The sequence below is a fragment of the Rhinolophus sinicus genome, chromosome 16 (assembly GCF_057876585.1).
Source record: "Rhinolophus sinicus isolate RSI-liver-muscle chromosome 16, RSI-T2T, whole genome shotgun sequence".
NCBI classification, from domain to species: domain Eukaryota; kingdom Metazoa; phylum Chordata; class Mammalia; order Chiroptera; family Rhinolophidae; genus Rhinolophus; species Rhinolophus sinicus.
The window spans coordinates 106,470,255-106,480,378 of record NC_142516.1 but is presented as its reverse complement, the minus strand read 5'-3'; positions in this window follow the sequence as shown (position 1 = coordinate 106,480,378).

Genomic DNA, 10,124 nt, shown 5'->3' with positions numbered 1-10,124 from the left:
GAATAAAGGAATAAAAACGTTAAAGCTATGAAACAAAGTTACGAGAGAAATAAAATCTTAAATCTGAAAAAAACAAAAAGTGTGACTTATAACAAATAACAGGAGATTGACTCAAGACCATCCTGAAATCTCCTTGATTGTACAAAAGGGAGACTGAACCAGTGTTTTTCATGGATACTTTATGCCTGAAGGATGGTCACTAAATTTTTTACTGATGAAAAATAACTTTGTAGGAAGAATCAAAGGGTTAGTTTGATTTAATATTGGCCTGTACAAGTTAAATACATGCATTTCCTTCAAGTGCTCTGCACTAGTCCGCTGACCTTTCCCATTCTGAGACCATTAGGATTCCAGCTATGCTTGTGACTGTCACTTTCAGTATCAGCACCAATGCCTTACAAAAGCATTTTGTGTAAAAAAAAATCAGTGATGTTAAATAAGCAATCATTTGTTAGAAAAATTCCAAAGGGAGCAGTAACATAAAATGATGAAAATACCAAAGATATGAAAAATAAAGACAATTATTAAAAGACCCAATAGCTCTGAATGTTTGCTTTTATGTGACAGATGTTTTTAACCAAGGTTCAACGTTGGCAGTTTTAGTACACTTATGATTTTAATTTGTGTTCTATCCTCTTTTCATATTGATGTCTATTATACTTACAACATCTGTGAAGTCTGTGTAACCTGAATTTGACAGGGGAAAGTGAACAGACTGCTTTTGGAGTGTTTCCATTAAGTCCCCGTAACAGACTGTTAACAAAAATCTTAAGTAGTTATTCTAATCATCAACAGCAATCTTACACAAATTAAATTAGACCCAAAGGGCACGATTAACTTTAAAATGCCTTACAGACATGTAACATAAATTTAACTTTTTCCCTTTGGAGTAGAAATAGGATTGTTCAGTGTGTATCAGATGCACGGTTAAAAATTAGCATATATGTTAGACTCATAATGACATGGAGACAGGTTTCATTTTCTTTATCAGGAAACCACACTTATGTGCTTAGAAATTCAGTTAGGCCACAGCCAGGCTTCCCGTTTATATGCAAAGTAGACTCATTGAAAGAGGTAGGAAACACAACTCCTCTAATAAGCTCAAGGAGGTCTTATTGCTAAAGAAAGAAGGTGTATGTCAACTGGCATTAACATTAAAATGATACCATCAGCAGAGGTCAAAGCTGAACTAGAATTTCTGTAGTTCAAACCCACCTATCAAGAAATAGACTATATTCATGATTCAAAGTATAATTATACCAAGAATCAAGGAAAATCCATTTTAAAAAATGTCTTCTGTTCTCTGCTTTAGCCAAATCCCCAGAGGTCTGTCCAAAAGCATTTCTTGAATTTTCACTCATCCCAAATCTCCTGGGCTATAGGGTCATCATCTGTACATTTGATGTAGTCTTCAATAATCACACGTATTTGATAATTTATCTTAGGCAACTTCCTTCCAACTACATAGAACATGTGATTTCCACCCAAACAATAGCAACGAGTATGAAAACGATTCATATTAAAGAATATAAAACATGAGAGTTACCAAAACTACACTTTGGACAATTTATTAGATTGAGAAATGTATGTTCTTCCAAATCTTATAAAACTATCACAGACACCCATACTTGTCAACAAATCCTGTGTTTTGGTCTTTCTAGGTAAGTATTTTCACCTGGTAGGAGACGTTGTCTTCTTCCTGCTTCCCCAGACACTAGGTCACAGTCATGGAAGAAGTTCATTGCCTGCAAAATGTTCATTAGTAGAACCAAAGTACTTTTCAGAAACCTACCCACCCCTCTTCAATACATCTCAGACTACCATCCGGACCACCCAGGATAGCACCTGCCTAGTTCAAGTCGATGACAGTCTCCCAGCCACTGAGACGAGTCCAGCGATGGGCACATAATCTGAGATGATATAGACAGAATAAAAAGAAAGACTTATATTTCATGTCTTCGGTTTAACTAAGAAGCATGTAGCTCCCATTGCCACTGGCAGCCAGATAGAGAGCATGAAGAGAACCAGTCTTCTAGCTTTAGAATCTGGTTATATAGACCAATGATTTTATTGATTACGCCAGCTTTAGTCAGGAATTTTAATTCCTTGCAGTTGAAAGGAATTGATCTAAGTGATCTTCTGAGCAGTTTGTCCTCCAATTTCTCTGAATTTTTCCTAGAATTCAACCACCAGTCTACAGAGGCTGGGCCAAAGAGGCTCTAAATAGTAGACAATGTATTCAATATATATTATTGTCCACGGTCTCCATTACTAAAGAACTGTTTTTGAACCAAATGTGTGTGTGTCTACTAATGGGTTGCATTCACAAGAGAATTCTATTCTCATGCAACTAGACTTTTCTTACCTGCTTGCCAAATATGCCCAGTGATGCCCTAAAACATGCCAGTTAGGCTCAAGCCAGAACTCCTGATACACAAAGAAATGTATTTTACGTAAGGTTTAAGCTGAAAAGTATTTTTTTTTTTTTTTTTTTTTAGTTTATCTAACTGGATTCCCCTCAATTTTAGATGAAACCTAGACTGGTAAGTGGCTTCACAGAAGAAACAACTGAGGAGACACAGAAACAGGTCCCCAAGTGTCCTGCTCTCAGCTCAATAGTCCACCTGCGGCTCTAACACACTGTCCTTCTCCAAGGGCATAGGAACACTGTGTAGCGTCATGTTGGATTGGAAGTAAAACTGTTAAGATTCTATACTGAAGATTCTGTATTTCCCATGTTAGCTGTTAAGACTGTTATTGCCATTTTTCTGAGAAATAGTGCTTAGATGCAGTGCAAATCTAAAGAACAAACCATTGGGGAAAGGGTTTTAAGCTCCAGCTTAAGGCTCAGCATAATGGTCTGATTGATGCTAAGGTTATCCAATTATACCTAGGCTTCTTTCCTTAAGTGTGTTCTAAAATAATTGAGTAGTGTTTTAACAACAACAACAGAAATCATATATTTTAATATCAAAAAGAAGGAAAGCATGGTGATCTTTTACTTTATATCTAATCCATGTGAAATAGTTCATTACGAAAAGTGCTGCCAAACAAATCTTGGATACATGGTTTTCAATATATTCCTGTCTTACCCAAGAACACACACTGGCTTCTCTCCCTCTCCATCCTCAAGTCTAGAATTCTCTGGCTGATTTTAAAGCGTTCTGTGACCACACAGCAGTAGTCAACTATTTCACTTCACCACCTCCTGTGCTCTCTAAAACTTCTGCACTCCAGCCAGAACCCTCCATTTAACAACATTCTCTGATTTGCATGAATATCCATCAAGTTGTGCCCACATTTAGCCAGCATCTGGAATGCCCTTGACTCTCTGTGACTGTTCAAGTTCTACCCACCCACGAGGCTCATCACAAACCCCTCATGGACTGTGAGTCCAGCCTAGGCTGATCTTTACTAATGTCGGTACTGCTTGTCCTTGATTATTAGTTGCTGAGTTACATTTTTCTAATTAGTTCATATGTGTGGGTCTTTTCAAATTTGATTGTGAACTTGAAGAATAAGCAATGATGTTATTTTCTCATATTCATTCTGCAGAGTACCTTGCATGGTATGAAACTCAAATGCTCCTCTAGAAATGCTTCTTGATGTAGGAATAGAAATAAGCTGGAGTACAGGTAAAGCAGCACCTTACCTGGCATCATTGGCCCCTGAAGCCTTGGTTGCCTCTGGTCCTACTGGGGTATCACTAGCTTCTCCCATTAAGGTTGGTTCTTACGAGGACTGAGGACCACGCTTTCTTGATTCTGGGTGTCCTTTTTGCCTTGCCATAGATTCTGAGTAAATCAATTAAGATCTTCATATCTACAGAGTCGGTGGACAGAATCCCAAATTTCAAAGGACATCTGTGACATTGATAATCCCTTCTGGTTCCAAGTAGGCTAGGATCTAAGCTGTTTCAGCTAAGCTCTTTTTCTCAAAATCCCCAGGCAGTCTTGGTTATCTTGCAGAGACCTGAAGTTATTTCGAATGTCTAATCTAAATCTCTTTGGCTGCAACTTAAGTCTGTTCCCCCATCACAACTCTAAGTGGTAACAGGGACTAGGGCTTTCTTTGCTGAAAACCATGTCCACAGCATATAACTGATTTTTAAAATGTATTTACCAATCTATCTTTACAAATTAAGGATGTGGTCTTGTGTTTTATACATGGTCTCAGTTTTAAAGGAAAAGGCCATCTGTAGTATTGATTATAATACAGCAAGTTCTTTACATCTATAAATATTTAGAAAGTACAGAGAAACTTTGTCACATTGGCTTTAAGTATTTATTTAATTTTAAAAATTAAGATATTACAGATATAATTAATGCCTCCTCTGTACAACTTCCTGTTTTTTCTCCCAAAGGGTAATTAATGACTATCCTGAAGCTAAGCGTATATTTGTCCTGTCCCGTTTTTATATATTATATATATATATATATATATATATATATATATATATATATATATTATATATATAAAAGTTACATATATACATACGTGCATATATCATATACATACATAATGGGATACATATACTCGTATATCACATATACAATATGCATTATTTTTGAGTGTTCATATTATTTATACCACAGTATATGTATCACTCTGGAACTTACTAAATGCCAGATTATGTTTTTAAGATTTCTCCAAGTTGACAATATAGATCTATTTTATTTACTGGTTTGCCACTGTATAACAGTGATATAATGTATTTACTCATTATTCTATTGGTGAACACTTAAATAGTATCCAATTTTTCTCTGTTATAAGCTATATATTGAACATACATCTACTGATCAAAGTGTGCATATATATATCTGAGCATTTCTTTAGGATCTATACTTAAAAGTGGAGTTGCTGTATTATAGGATATGTACATCTTGAATTTTACCAGATGATAACAATTGCTCTCCAAGTTGCTTATGGAAAGTTACACTTCCACAAGATGATGTTTTTGAGAGTTTTTGGTTTTTTTTACCACCTTGACATTGTGGACTTTAAAATTTTTGCTATTCAGGTGGATATCTTGTAACTTTATTTGTCATTCCCCTGATTGTTTATGAGGTTAAACATATTTTCTTGATCATTCAGGTTTCCTCCTCTGTTAATTGCTTGTTTGTGAAATTGACCCATTTTGTATTTTGTCATTCTTTTTGATTTGTAGACTTTAAAAGTATATACAATTTGTTTTCTAATCCTTTGTCAATTATAGATATTATAAATACTTTCTTGTAGTCTGTGGATTGTCTTTTAACTCTAAATGTCATATTGTGTAGGTTTTAAAAAAAATATTTAATGTAGTTAAATTCATCTATATTTTTCTCCTATAGATTTTGCTTGTTAAGTCTTGTCTTAAGTTCTTAATTTTTCTTCCTAGCAATAAGGAGCAAGAACACTTACCCCACCTCAAAGCCCGGTGGTATATAAGGGAGAAAACTCCAGAGGGTGTCCAGGAAAGCGCTGTTCTTGGGGTAATACAGGTCTGCTTTAGAGCAAAAAGGAGAAGAAAACATTTAGAGAAGAGGCTGAGATATAAAGGATTCAGGGTGTGACGGATAGTACGTGCCGGTGGGCACACTGGAAGGTTCAGGAGTTGGAGAGTGGCAAGAGATGGGGAGAAGCTCTGTGTGTACTTGTACTTCAGTGATTCTTGCAAACGCTCAGCCATTATTTCTCTAATCTTGCTTATCTACTGTTCCCTCCATTCTTTTCTATAACTCTTGTTGGAGCCTCTCAATCTAGCCACCATTTGTAAACTGGTCTTTCATATTTCTACCTCCTTGTGTATGCTGCTTTATCAGTCATTTCCTCATCACCGTCTTCTAATTCACTGCTTCTCTATTTGACTACTTCTAGTCTAGAATTTGTTCTACTTTATGCATTTATTTCAATGGCTGTATTTTTCACTTTGAGGAATCCAACTGGATTTGTTGTTTATTCTCACTTTATTTCTATCAGTTTTTATTTTATAATTTCCTGTCATTTTTATGAGGGTATTTCTTTGTCTTTTTGGGACTCTGAAACATTTATTTTAACGTTACTTTCAGATTGCTCTGTTATTTTCATATCACTGTGAGAGAATCCATATAACTTGTAGATTCTGTGGGCCATGTTTTAAGTAGCAATTGTCCTTTTCCTTATGTGTTTTGGAATTTGAGGTTGCAGGCTTACCTTGAAACATAGTTTTTTGCTTGTCTTCCATACCCCTACCTCCTGCTCCACTCAAGCCCCCTTATCTAGAAATTTTGATCTCCTCCACTCTGCTCCCAACTCAGATCCAAGTCTTATATCTGTAGCTCAGAGCTCCTATAGTTGGTCATATTGGAGAGATCCAAGATCCAGGCACATAGTCACACACAGCCGTGAACAGATCCTGGCTGTGAGGCTGTGTCTCTATCTTCTCTCATTCACTATTCTCCCTTTCATCTCTACCTCACTTCCTTTTGAAATAGTGAGCCTGCCCTGATCCCTGTCTCACATATGGTACCTTTAATTCTGGTACCCACCACAGTGGAGCTCCCAGCTCCCTCCACCTGCCTATAGGCTCAGAGCCTATAAGTTGGGGCACCAGCCCCAACTAATTTTTGTGTGTTTTTGCTCTACTTATAATCCATAGAGATGCTTGTTTTGCTTTACAACGTGAGTTATGCCCTTTCAATTTTTTTATCATAGCTCTATATTTTATTTGTTTGTACTAGTGTAGGTGGGCACTTGAAGTATGAACTTACTGTGCAAACTTGAGTTGGCATGCTCCTTATTTTGAACAACCAAGAAGGAAGGAATGCGAAGCATGAAAGGAAGGAATGGCCTTAATTCGGCTTAATTTAGTGATTCATTTAGTAACTAGTAGGAACTTAAGCACTAAAGATGAGAATCAAGAAATACTTGCCTCAATAAGACGTTCTAAGATTTCATAGAATATCAACAAATTCTTGATTCTTGAGAATTAGTATTTGTGCTTTATATGCTGTACTTTCAAGGTCCAAAACCTTTGGATAAAATTATCTTTATAAGCCAAAGTAAATCATAATTAATAATCACTAATGATTTTTCTTTCATAGCTATTCTATAGCAATTGTTCTATTTTTAGACTTCAAAACAGTACTTATTAAAACATTAACAAGAATTTCCTGAGTGTTGATTATGTGCCAGGCTCTGTGCTATGAGAAAATAAGACAAGACAGACAGCATATAATTACGTAAATAAATATGTAATCACAGGGACAAGCTTTAATTACTGCTGTGGTAAGATCTCCTCAGTGCTCTTCTTCTTCCTCTTCACATACAAGGTTCCTTTCTCTTTAGGGTCTCAATGAAAATGTCATAGCTTCTGAGGACCCTCTCCCCATGTGCCATTATTCTCTGGTCCAGCTCATAGCCCTGATTTGAGATGCTTGTACCAATTTACTATTATTATGGTTATTTATTTTTAAAAGTCTAACAGCCTAACTAGCCTATAAGCTCCACAAGGACAGAGACCCTGTCTATCTTGTTCCATTGTCTTTGTTGTCACTAGCCAGCCCCTAGGACAATGCCTGGCTCATAGTTGGGACTCAACAAATATTTGTTGAATGAATGAATAAGTGAGGAGGAGACCTAAGGAAAGAGCAGCATTTGGCCAGGAGACAGGGGAATGTGAGAGGAGTGTTGGGTGGGAGTGGAAAGAACTTTCCTGGCAGAGGGAATGACCTGTGTTGGGTCCTTGAGGGCAGACGGAGCAAGTGTGGAATGCTGCGGGAGCAGAAAGAAAACCCAAGAGTCTAGAGTTGCAGTGACTAAGGGGTGGGCAGGGGTCAGATCGTCTTGGTTTTGAATATCAAACTGAGGATTTTAAATTTTATTGGAAAGGTCATTGGAAGCCATTGGAATGGTTTAAACAGGAAAGTGTCTTGCTCAGCTTTTTTTAATGAAACTGCTCTGTCCAATATGGCAGCCATTAGCCCCACATGACTATTTAAATTTAAATTAATTAAGAACAAACAAAATCGAAAAATTCAGTTTGTCAGTCACAGTTGAAATTTCAAGTGCTCAAAAACCACATGCGGCTAGTGACTTCCTTCAGAGAAAGCACAGATATAAAGCATTTCTTTCATTGCAGAAAGATCCATTGGATAACACTGTTGAAAACATTGGACACTGCTGTGTGGTAAGTGGGACAGTGGGGGTGATTCCAGTGTGCTGTATACCTTGAGCTATCCAACGGTAAATCTAAGAACATTTTGAAGTCAAAAAAAATTTTAAACTATAATCTAGTTGAAAACAAATTTTGAATTTTGAAAGGGCAATTTAACAGTCCAGAAAAGTACCAGTGTTTATATATTCATAAAATCAAGAGAAACTCTCGAAACATTTTGATATACAGTTCTAAAATTTGTGCAGTTTTCTAAAAACAAATATATCTAAAGATTGGTTTGGAGATAATGAATAAAAATCTATTAGCAAAGTTACTAATTAGGGTCAGGTCTATGCTTTAATGGAAACATTAAACATTTGTTTATTTGACATAAAATTTCTTTAGCCAACTACCATAAATATTGGCCGCCTGTCAGAAATGATGTACCCGCATTTCACATGTTTTACATTTCCTAATAGTGACCCAGCCCACACAATATTTTTACATGATGACAGCTGTCATGAAAGCAGAATATCTTATATACACATTGGATTTTGATTAATGAGCTAATGGTGGTTCCCTGTTTAAAGTCATTAGGCCCTATGTGGTGTTTAGCCAAAGCATGCTCAGAATTGACAATGATGTTGATTATATTCTCCATGTGTTAGGGTGTAGCCAAAATGATCACGTTACCGATAACAATGCTTTTCAACTGCAGATCACAACCTACTACTAGGCTGTGAAATCAATTTAGTCAATGTTACCAGCATGTTTTTTTGTGTAACTGCTGGGCCTTGTAGTTCTTACTGTGGATTATAGCTGTAAAATGTATTTCTTACTATGGATTATAGTGAAAATATTTTGAACAACACTGGGCTTCTTTCAGGTTTTTAGTTGCAGCTGCTCTTGGTTGGTCTCCTTTGTAATCTTGGCTGCATATCGATCAAAGTCCTTTTCTTACTCATTACTTCAGTCTCTGAGGACTCCTTGGTCAACCCTCTAGGGGAATCCCATTTTACCCCCTTCAATGGTGTGCAAGGTCCTCCCTTCTCCAACCTCACCTTTTATTACCTCTTCTCCTTCCTCACTCCATTCGAAATGCACAGCCCTCTTTTCTGTCCTTGAATGTGTTATACTGCGGAGTCTTTGCACTGGCTGTTCCCTGTGCCTGGAACACCCTTCCCATGGATAGTACACACCTAACTCCCTTTCTTCCTTTAAGTTTATACTCCAATGCTGCCTTATTAATGAGGTCCACCCTGACTGCTTTATTTAAAATCGCAACACTTCTCGTATCATGAACCCCCTTTCCCTGCTGTATTTCTTTCCTCCGTAGTACTAGGCACCTTCTATTGTACTATAGAATTTATTTATTGTTTGTATTGCTTGTCTGTCTTCTTCTACTATATGTAGACTCCAGGAGGGCGGGTATCTCAAGCAACCAGAATAGTTTCTGGCACAGAGTAGGTGTCAATAAATATTAGATTGGTCTACATCGTGTGTGTGTGTGTGTGTGTGTGTGTGTGTGTGTGTGTGTGTGTGTGTGTGTGAAAGAGACACTGAGAGAGAGAGACAGAGAGAGACAGAGAGACAGAGAGACAGAGATAGAGAGACAGAGAGACAGAGAGAGAGACAGAGACAGAGACAGAGAGACAGAGAGAATTCTTAGAAGTAGCCATTCTATTTTATGTTTTCTCCTTATAGGGCCCTTTCCTCCTCTGGTTCTACAAGATACTAGAGCAAAAACTTCCACTAACTTCTAGGAATCCATCCCAGAGGAGTGTAGCACAAGTTAAAAACTGAGTCTCTGGTTACAATTTATAGATTTAAGACACTAATCTAGGCAAGATCTTCAAAGCATGTGCCTCTACTGAACTTATTTATCCAACACAGAAAAAGAAATAGTAAAGCATTTCAGAAACTAAATAACGGGGTCAGTTGATTTGCAACAGAAAACTTAAGGAGAAAAGTAACAGGATCAATGTGATAGGCCCTGAAATTTTGTTTC